The 10,490-nt window shown below is 43.0% G+C and overlaps 1 non-coding gene across 1 annotated transcript; it reads left to right on the forward strand.

Moving 5' to 3' along the window:
* Positions 1 to 9,981: 9,981 nt before the first annotated feature.
* LOC120096746 (U6 spliceosomal RNA) lies at positions 9,982 to 10,088 on the forward strand. The gene has a single exon (XR_015637808.1). It is a non-coding gene; the product is annotated as a U6 spliceosomal RNA (small nuclear RNA).
* The last annotated feature ends 402 nt before the right edge of the window (positions 10,089 to 10,490 follow it).

Here is a 10,490-nt window from a genome sequence, read left to right on the forward strand (position 1 = left end):
CTTTCACCTTCTATAAATGTACTACATAGCTGACTTATCTGTGAGGTTTAGTATCTGTTTCCTCCTGCAAGGGAACAAGCTCAAATCAAGAAGGCCTGTTTTATCCACTGAGGTGTCTCCTGGCCACTAAAGATGTATCTAGTGCACGTATTATAGGGTCCTGATAACCTTACTTTGGAATGACTCAAAGAGCTCATGTTTTTTTAATTTACTTATGTGTGTCTGTGTAGGGGAATGTGTACATGTGAATATAGAGGCCTGCAGAGGCCAAAAGAGGGTGTTAGATCATCTGGAGTTGGTATTCAAGGCACCTTCAGCTGCCTGATATAATTGTTAGGGACTAAACTTGGTGGTAGCAGTAAGACCCTTAACGGTCAGTCTGTGGTAGTAAGTATTTAATCTCAGTTGGGGGTTGTTACCCTGTCTCTGATCATTCAATTCCCAGATAAAAGACTTACAACTTTTATATTTATAATAAGTCTTCATAGCACTAGAGCTGGGCAGATATCTACCCTCTGTGTTATTATGTCTACTTCCATATCGATTACCCAGAGCTATTACTTGCCTGCTCCTTTTGGCCCACTATTAATTCCAATTGGCCAGCCCTCATGGCCACGTTTTCATGATTCACCCACCCCATGGCATCTTCTCCCCTCTCCACCTTCTCTCCTGGTCTCCTCCTCAAATCCCTAGCCCAGGAACTTAATCTCTACCTAACTCTCTTCTGCCCAGCTATAGAGGCCAGAAGATTGGCATCTTTATTCAACCAATAGTTTTAAGTTAAGGAGCAAGGTCACATAGCATTGCTTTGTATGCACTCGGATTCTCTCTTCCCTGGGGACAGCCAGGCTTGGGGGCCAGCATTTAGTATTACAACACATACCAAAAGACTACCCATCTCTCCAGCCCTCAAAGAGCACATTTCTGTGTGTAGATCATAGTAGTCATTCTCTTCTCAGATTCAAAGGAACACATAGGGGAAAACCTGTAAGAGATCATCTGTGAAAGCATCCACTTCCTCCTGCCTTTGATCACTAGCTGTGTCTCTGTCCTTCTCTTTTATTAGTGAAATAGAAACACACCCAGCCCTACCTTCCCAGAGCTGCCCCTTTAGAGTGGAAGCTGTAATGTTCTGTCTTACTGCAACCTGGGACAACTGCTACAGAGGCAGGCAGTGCTCCAGAAAGGCGGGAAGCTGTGTGTGCCTTGGTTGGAGAGTTCAGAACTTGTCTCTGAGTAGAGGTTAGCTTCATGAGACAAGAAGGAACAAAAATACTCAGGTGAGAAAACAGTACTACAAGAGTCAGGAGTAGGAGAAAGTCTTGCTGTTCTGGGCATGAGTAGGGAGGACCAGGCAAAGCGGGGACATAGCGGGGTAGAGGAGGGGAGGTACCAAGACATGCCAAGAAGGGGACTTCTCGGCCAAGGAGAAAAGAGGAGCTACAGGAGGACAGGGCTGGCCATGCAAAGGTGACAAGAAGGTTCTGGCTGAAGGAGAGATGAAGGGTTGGGGACTAGGGTAAGGAGGTTGCAGGGTCGGTTGGGGGTGCTTCAGTGGACAAGGCAAGATGTAATGGAGTGAAGATGAGGAGGCGCGCAGATTCGAAACGAGGCAGAATTCAAAATAAGGGCTGTAACACCAATAAATAGGCTATGGCATATATATGTGTGCGCGTGGGTGCACGCGCGCGCGCGCACGCACACACACACACACACACACACACACACAGGATTTTTAATATTTCCATGAACTAGAATATAAAGCATCTAGTAGGGATGCTTTAGGGATGCCCCAGTGAATAAAGACCTGGATGGATGTGTATTGTTGACATGAACAGCACCATATTGGGGACTCCAAGGGCTGTAACCTCAGGGAAATTGGCAAAGCTATTTCAGAAAATCAAGGCATTCCTCTGTCCACGTACATGTGGGTATAGTTATTAATCATTGTGTACAAAAAACTAATAACTGCAGTTTCGTCCTGAATTTTTAAGGCCTGACACACTGCTCACCTACAGAGACCTCTTACTGAGACTAGCCAATGCCCACTCCAGTGCTGTACCTAATAAACACACAGGTCTGGGTTCTGTTGGTAGCAGGTATAGCTCCATCAGAGTGCACCTCAACCTGACCCCGGCTTTTCTGTACCTGACTCCTGGTTTCTGAACAAATGCGTCTGTCATTTGTTCTTTCCCTCTCTGCCTCAGTCGGGTTTCCAACCCCCAGCAGCACTGGTTGAAGCAACTTTTGTTTGTTTCCTTCTTGGAGCAGATAATTTCTTTGGCTTAGCTGGGTGGGCTCTTGCTCTAGGGGCACTCTTCCCTTTATTCTTAAACAGATGAGGCCACTCCTTAATCTCCGCTTGGCTTTCAGCATAAGCCTTGGCAGCAACATGAAGTTCCCAGTGCTCTTTTTTTTCTTTTCAAACTATGCATTTTGTATTACTTTCTGTTCCACCTTGCTCTTTGTTGTAGACCTGCATAAGAGTGATTACTAACAACCATGCAACAGAGTCAATTAGACTGTCTTGAAATCTCTCCATCATAGTTAGACCATTCCTTTTAATTTTAACCCCAGTCAAGTGTTTAGAACAAGGGCAGGAAGCAGAAATATAAATATTTATGCCAAAAATTTACAAGAAGTTTCTCTAATCTACCTGCTACTATTGTTCCCCTCTGGAGTCTCTTGAGCTTGTTGACATAGTACACATTTCCCTCAAACCTACTGTCTTCCAAACTCCTAATAGAATGTCCCATTAAGAGCTACTTACAAAGTTCAATTTCTTTTCTAGTCCAAAGTTTCAAAGCCTTCCACATTCCTTCACAAAAGATCACAAGGTTCTGTCTGTGACTGTTTATGCAGCTCCTGGTTTCTTGTTACTGTTGCAATGAAAGCCTTTGATGTATATTTTCTTCAGAAAAGGATGGTTTCCTTATCTAATTGTGATGGTTTGAATGAGATGTCTCCCACATTGTTGGACATTTGATACTTGGTTTCCAGGTGTCGCTCTGATTGGGTAAGTTTAAGAGGTGTGGCCTTGCTGAAAGAAATATGTAACTGAGTTCAGGTGCTGAGGGTTCAAAAGTCATGCTCTGCCAGACAACTACCGTCTTGCTTTCTGCTTGATGCCATGATTCCCAACCATGATGGACCCATCTTTCTGGAACCACAAGCCATACAAAATGTACAGTTCTGTAAGTTACCTTGGTCACTGTGTTTTATCACCACAATAGAAAAGTAACTAAGCCAGAAGCTGGTACCTTCTTCTTTCATGTTAATTTTTCTGTAAACTGAGGATTTTAATTAGGGTTATAGTCAAGGGCACAAGCAATTTACCAGTGACTGCATCACTGAAGGAATTGAACAGACTGAATTTTAAAAAGGCTTTACAAACTGATGTTGTTTTTGAACATAAAGCCGAAAATAAAAGTTAGAAACAGAAAAATCCCTGAATTAAGAACAGAAGGATTTAGAAGTTATTTGGAGGACTTGTTTTCAATCAAAAATCAGTAGAATACAAGGCATGGGAGCTTACTCTTCCCATTCCAGCCCTGGGGATGCTGGAGAGGAAGATGGTGTATTTAGGCCCTCCTGGGTTATGTAGTGAGACCTTATTTTAACAAACATATAAAAGCAAAAACAAAGACAGAGTGCCCATCTGACATAGCACTCACACTACAGCCAAATCTGAGAGGCAGAAGCAACAAGCAGGCGGTTTACAAATGCCAGGTTAAAGATATCACATTTAATGGCTACATTCATCGTCCTTCTCTAGTGTCATTTAGGGTAATCTGTGAATGGTGTGAGAATGGTATATATGTTTTTTATTTCCTTGGTTACCCATCTTAGTTATTGTTCCCTTCTTGATAAGTTTAATTGCCCTATGAAACCCTGGAAGGTCGAAAGAAACCCTAGGGGATGTGGGGGGGTGGATGGTTTATCTCTGTCTTTCTGCCAGCCACTGAGTGTTGTGTTTCGCAGCTGTGGACATTGAGCCATGTCTTGTATATTTGGCTCAGCATCTTACATTCAGAAATATATCACTTAGTGACTGCATTTGTAGTAGTTTATCTATCCGGAAGCAAGTTTGCTGACTACAGAGTGTTTGTAGCTACAAACTACTGTTAGGCAGAGCTTGGTGACATCACAATTCTGGAAAGTGTGTATATACAATATTATTTCTGAAGTTAATGTGAAAATAAACTATTATCTTCTAATTTTTGATTGATTTCTGGAGTGTTAAGATGTTACAGACACTTTAAAAAATAAATTTGGCTATTGCTTTAGGTCGGGTTCTTAAACAACTGAATAGTGTGCAGCTTGGAACTCTACGTTTTAAGTATTTAATTTAATTTATTATTGCTTGCTGTCTATTTATGTGGTGTGTTGGTGTGGACTGTGTATTCCATGGTGCACATGTGGAGTTCATAGGAAACCTTCTGGGACTCAGTTCTCTTCTTTCTCAGTGGGGTCTGACGATTGAACTCAGGTTGTCAGCTGAGTTCCAAGAGCTCACCATAAGAAAGTTCTGAGAGAGATACACAGAGATATGTGTGCCAAGATGGTCATCGCCATGTTGGTGCTACCCTGGGCACCTGGGCATATGTCTAGAATCCCAGCACTCAGGAGGCAGAAGCAGCAGGAGAACTGCTCTTGAGTTTGAGTCTGTTGGTTCCTATGCTACAAGAAGAGACCCTGTGTATTGGCTGGGTTTATGTCAACTTGACACAAGCTAGATTCATCAGAGAGGAAAGGAGCCTCAATTGAGGAAAATGTCTCCATGAGATAGATCCAGCTGTAAGGCATTTTCTCAATTAGTGATCAATAGAGGAGGACCCAGTCCATTGTGGATGGTACCATCCCTGGGCTGGTGGTCCTGAGTTCAATAAGAAAGCAGGCTGAGCAAGCCAGGGGAAGCAAGCCAGTGAGTGATACCATTCCATGACCTCTGCATCCTGCCCCCAGGTTCTTGCCTTATTTGAGTTCCTGTCCCAACTTCCTTTGGTGATGAACATCGACATCACCCAAGTAGTGTAAGTTGAATAAACCCTTTCCTCTCCAACTTGCTTTTTGGTCATGGTGTTTTTTGTCAGAAAGCCTAAGATACTTGGCCTCAAAAAAACAAAGATCACACAGAGAGAAGGACATGACATGAATAGGGAATAGACTGTGAAATGGCCTCCATTTATTTGCTTTATTTTAATTTGTTTTTTCACGAATGCTGGTATGTTTACATGAATTTATTTACATGCATACCCGGTGCCTACAGAGGTCAGAAAGGGAAGCTGACTTCTCTGAAACTGTGACAGACTGTCGTGAGGAACCATGTAGGTGCTGGGAATTAAACTCAGGTCCTCTGTAAGAGCAGTAAGTGTTCTCAATCACCGAGCCATCTCTCCACACTCACAGCCATTCTATATAATATACTAGCATTATAAAGATGACTATGTGTTTTTCTTCTTTTGAGTGTATGTATGCATGTATGCATGCATGTATGTATGTATGCAGGCATGCATGTATGTATGTATTTCACCTTGGTACCAGGAATTGTACCTAAAGCCTCACACATGCTGGTCAAATGCTCTATCACTGGACTAAATCCTCTAGCATTCATTTTATAATTTTTATTTAGCACAAATATATTGTGTCTATTACCTTTCTCGCTGCTGTGAGGGAAGAAGGATTTGTCTTGACTCCCAGTTTAAGATGGTACATTCCATCATGACAGGAGCACCCTGCAGAGTTTACAATGGCAGGAGCATGCAGGTGGAAGGCCTGAAGCAGAGGTGTATACGTTAAGAGTTCCTTTTCTCCTCCAATTCAGTCTGGATTCCCCCCCGCCCCCATCAATGGGATGCCCATGCTCATGTTCAGGGTGGGCTTTCCCTCCTCAGTAAACCTCTGTGGAGATGCCCTAACAGATGTGCTCAGAGTTGCTTCTCCTCAGTGCTTCCAAATCCAATCGAGTCGTTGGTGATGATTGACCGTCATCTTAATGATTCAGCTAGAAAAGTGGCAGCTTGTGCCTAGCTCGATACTTTGTCTAAAATAATGTCCCTTGATCTTGACATGTTTTTATTTTTAAATTAAATCTTAGCAATTGGTATAACTTGATAGCCAACATTCAGCCTTCCCCAGCTCTAAGTTTTAACTCTTGTTCTTAACTTTTACATCTTCTATTTTTGTGATTTCTTCTCAATTTCAGTTCCTGAGACTGAACCTCTGTAGGGCACATTCAGTGCATTGGAAAGTTGTTGGGTTCATTTTCAGCTCCCAGAACTTCTCATGCTCGTGCTGGAGGTCAGATGTCTTTATTTTCTGAGTTTTGTTTTTGCTTTTGATACAGGGTCTTACGTAGCTCAGGCTGGTCTCTGACTCAATATATAACACAACACAGCGGGACTTGAACTCTTGATCTCCCTGCTTCTACCACCCAGATACTAGGATTTACAGGAGTGTGTTTTCATGCCTGTCTTGGGACATCAGAGACCCCTGGTCACTGCTCTATTTCTATCCCTAAGGTAGCTGGAGTTATAGATCAGTGGTAGAACACTTGTCTGGTATGCATGAAGACCTGGGTTTAAGCCCCTGTACTGCAAAACAAGCAAGCAAGCAAGCAAGCAAGCAAGCAAGCAAGCAAGCAAGCAAGCAAGCAAGCAAGCAAACCAGCAAACCTCAGGGCATTGAACAGTACCCACTACAAAGTAACTATTGCCTTTGTGAGTGAATTAAGATACAATGTCTCTATTTCCTGTATCTATATCTCTGTCATCTGTGTTTGATATTCCCTTTGGCTGTCATCTACCCAGTTAAAAACTTGAAAAGCCTGGTGTTTATGAAGAGGGTGACATTCCTCATCCTCTCTTAATAATTATAGCTCCATCAGTCTGTTGCAGTGTGCTTCCCAAGTAGGTGCCCACTCTCCACTGTGCTCATTTTCCTGTCAGCAAACATGAAACCGGTTAACTGGTAGCCAGGAGCTAGTCCATGTGTTGTTGAAAGTTTCTAAGTTTTCAAATCAACCAGATTTTACAGCTATAACCAAACAGCTTATTTTTAGAACACGCTATACTTTTAAAGCAATATTTTCCATAAGAATGCTGATTTCTGGTATGTGCTCCAGAAGTCAGAGAATAAATGGTGATAATATATGCTAAGCTTAAAATGAGTGCACCTCCTCTTAAACAAGAACTATCTCACTTCTGAGTTTGCATGTCACTTAGGGAGGAGGCTCAGCACGGAGCTCTGTGCTCACTTAAACTACCTGCCCTTAGCTTTGGTTTTTCTCTGCTTGTCTTCCCTTGTTGTTTTTTGAGGCAGGGTCTTGCTATGTAGCTGGTGTCTTGCCTGGTACTCCCAATACAGCCCAGACTGGCCTCAGACTTGCCTCAGTCCCCCTGCTTCTGCTACTCTTGCTGATATGACAGGAACACACCACCATCTCTAGCTTCAATTTCATTTTCCTGTAGGAGCTACTTTGTCTATTTCCTTTGCTACCTTGCTCTTACAGCTTCTTTAAAATGGCTTTGTGTTTTGTTGAAAGTAGCCTCAAGGTCTTTTTGACATGTGAGAACAGCTAAAAACAAATAAACAAACAAAATCACAGACCTTCTCAGGGGCTTTAAAGACCTGGTTCTCACCATTCTATTGCATCTCCTTGTGAATCACTAGGTAGGAACCCTCTCAGAGGTGCCTCATGTCTTATTTCAGAGAAACAGGCAGGTCTTGCTAATATCAGAGAGAGCCCAGAGGGTACTGGGTTTGGGGTGTGCCATGCCAGTTCTTGGTACATTTTTGAGCCTCCCTAGCATGACCCTTGGCCTAGTCGCTGGACCTTAGGTTCATCTCTTCCCTTGAGTATAAAATCCCATGCCATACTTACATATGCATTTTATGAAGATGAAAGGATGGAAGACAGTGCGTTCTATAAACATTACTGTTGTCCACATGTGTCTTCCACAGACATGTAGTGAAATAACTGCGTCACAGACTTAAAATTTTGTATATTTCATTTATTTAGTGTGCTATAGCATGAGTGTGGAGGTCAACAGATAACTTACAGAAGGCAGTTTTCTCCTTCCACCATGTAGTACACCATGTAAAGGGGTTAAACTTAAGCCCTCAGTGTTGAGGCACCTTACCTACTGAACCATCTTGAATGCCTGCATTCAGCAATTTGATTTGTTTCTCCAGACTCTGCTTTATTTACCTAAGCTGGCTGTCCTGGAGCTTACAATGTACACAGGCAAGCTTTGAACTTACAAAGATCTGCAGGCCTCTGCCCCCCAAGTGCTGGGGTTAAAGCATGCATCACTATGGCCAGCAGAGAGGGCATGAAAGATGGGTGAGACAAGTCTTGTCATTTCTCTCAGAAGAGTGTTCTGCTGGTGGTTGACCATTAACAAACCAATTTATTGGTCAGCTAGCCTGAACTAAGACCCTCTGTGCACTCTCCAGCATGGGGGTTGTCTTAGGGTTACTATGGCTGTGATGAAAAGCTATGACCAAAAGTTGGGGAGGAAATGGTTTATTTGGCTTACTCTTCCACACCATTTGTTTATCTTTTGGTTCTTTTTTTTTTTTTTTTTCCCCCCCCCGGAGCTGGGGGCCGAACCCAGGGCCTTGCGCTTCCTAGGTAAGCGCTCTACCACTGAGCTAAATCCCCAGCCCCCCATTTGTTTATCTTAATTGAGGTTCTCTCCTCTCAGATGACTTTAGCTTGTGTCAAGTTAAATTCCACAGAATTGATATGTGATTTAACATATCACTGTTAAATCACAACCTTTCGTTTCTTGTTCATCCCCCAAGTTCACACATTATTATCAATATCATAATATGAAACGTTTTACAAACTTAAAAAGACCCATAGTTTTTAAATTCAAACACTTTAAAATCCAGTATCTTTAAAAATCTAGTGTCTCTTAAAATCTAAAATTTAGTCTCTCAACTGTGGGCTCCTGTTTAAAAAAAAACAACATGCTAAATGCTTCCTTATTTTAAGAGGGACATTCACAATCAGATCAAAGCAAAGCCAAATTCCAATAGTGTAAACTACTCAGTGACCAATATCTGGGATTCGCTCATGATCTTCTGGGCTCCTGCAAGGGTCGCTTCTCTGGCTATGCTTTCTGAAGCACATAACTTGTCTTCTAAACTTGGCTGGGTTCCACTCTGCTATTGCTGCTGTACTTGGTGGTCATCCCACGACACTGCTATCTTCAAAATTCTGTGGTCTTCTACTGCAACTGGGCTGCCCTTGCACCAATAGCCTCTTCTAGACTCTCTTCATGGTGTCAAGCCTCAATTTCTCTATGTGACCCCTTTAATTCTTGGCTTTCAACTGCCACTGAGGCTGCACATTTGCCAATGGCTTCCCCTGGCCTCTCACAGTGCCAAGCCTCAGTTGCTCTCCATGACTCCTTCATGACCAGTACCACCTGTGTGACTTCCAGTACAAGACACAACCTTGGCAGCCTCTGGAACACTGCTTCTGTGTGCTGACTCTCAGAAAACCCTCTCAGAAGATTTCATCTCTGTGATGCTGGTTTCTTCTTAATCATTGCTAATTTCTCAGCTCCAGCTAGCAGGCATCAACAATCTCAGTAACGCAAAGTTTTCAGTTAATTAATTAATTAATTTCCAGAGAGAGTTTTTCTCTGCCAGGATAGCCCTGGCTGTCCTGGAACTGCTCTGTAGACCAGGCAGACCTGGAACTCAGAGAGATCTGCCCTGCTTACTTTTGCCCCCAAGTGCTGGGATTGAAGGAGTCCACTGCCACATCTGGATCTGCATTTCTTTCAACATTCTTTTTCCTCCAAGCTCCCAATGAAGAGTTCACCAAGCCCTGAATACTCAATGGCTCTTCTTGTCTAAAGATCCAAAGTCCTTCTACAATCCTGACCAAAACAACATGCTCTTGTCTGTGTAGAGTAATCTTCTGTATTCTGTGTGGAAGCATCACCTGTCAATAAAAAGCTCTGTGTGCTCTCTTCGGCAGCACATATACTAAAATTGGAATGATACAGATAAGATAAACATGGCCCCTCTGCAAGGATGACATGCAAATTCGTGAAGCATTCCATATTTTTACCAGAGCTTCCAGGGACTAAACCACTACCCAAAGACTATACATGGACTGACCCAGGCTCCAACTGCATATGTAGCAGAGAATAGCCTTGTTGGGGCACCAGTGGAAGGGGACGCCCTTGGTCTTGCCAAGGTTGGACCCCAGTGAAGGAAAATGTCGTGGGGGGGGTGTAAAGGGGAATGGATGGGGGGGAAATACCCTTATGGGGGAGGGGGAGGGGATATGGGGCTTATGGACAGGAAACCAGGAAAGGGAATAACATTTGAAATGTAAATAAAGAAATATAGCCAAGAAAAAGAGGGAAAAAATAATATGAAAAGCTAATGGCATATTAGCTGAGGCAGGAAGTTCTAGCTGAGGAAGAAGTTCCAGGAGGAAGAGAGGAATTCTGGGAGAGAGTCAG

The sequence above is a fragment of the Rattus norvegicus genome, chromosome 14, assembly GCF_021556685.1.
Source record: "Rattus norvegicus strain SHRSP/BbbUtx chromosome 14, alternate assembly SHRSP_T2T, whole genome shotgun sequence".
NCBI classification, from domain to species: domain Eukaryota; kingdom Metazoa; phylum Chordata; class Mammalia; order Rodentia; family Muridae; genus Rattus; species Rattus norvegicus.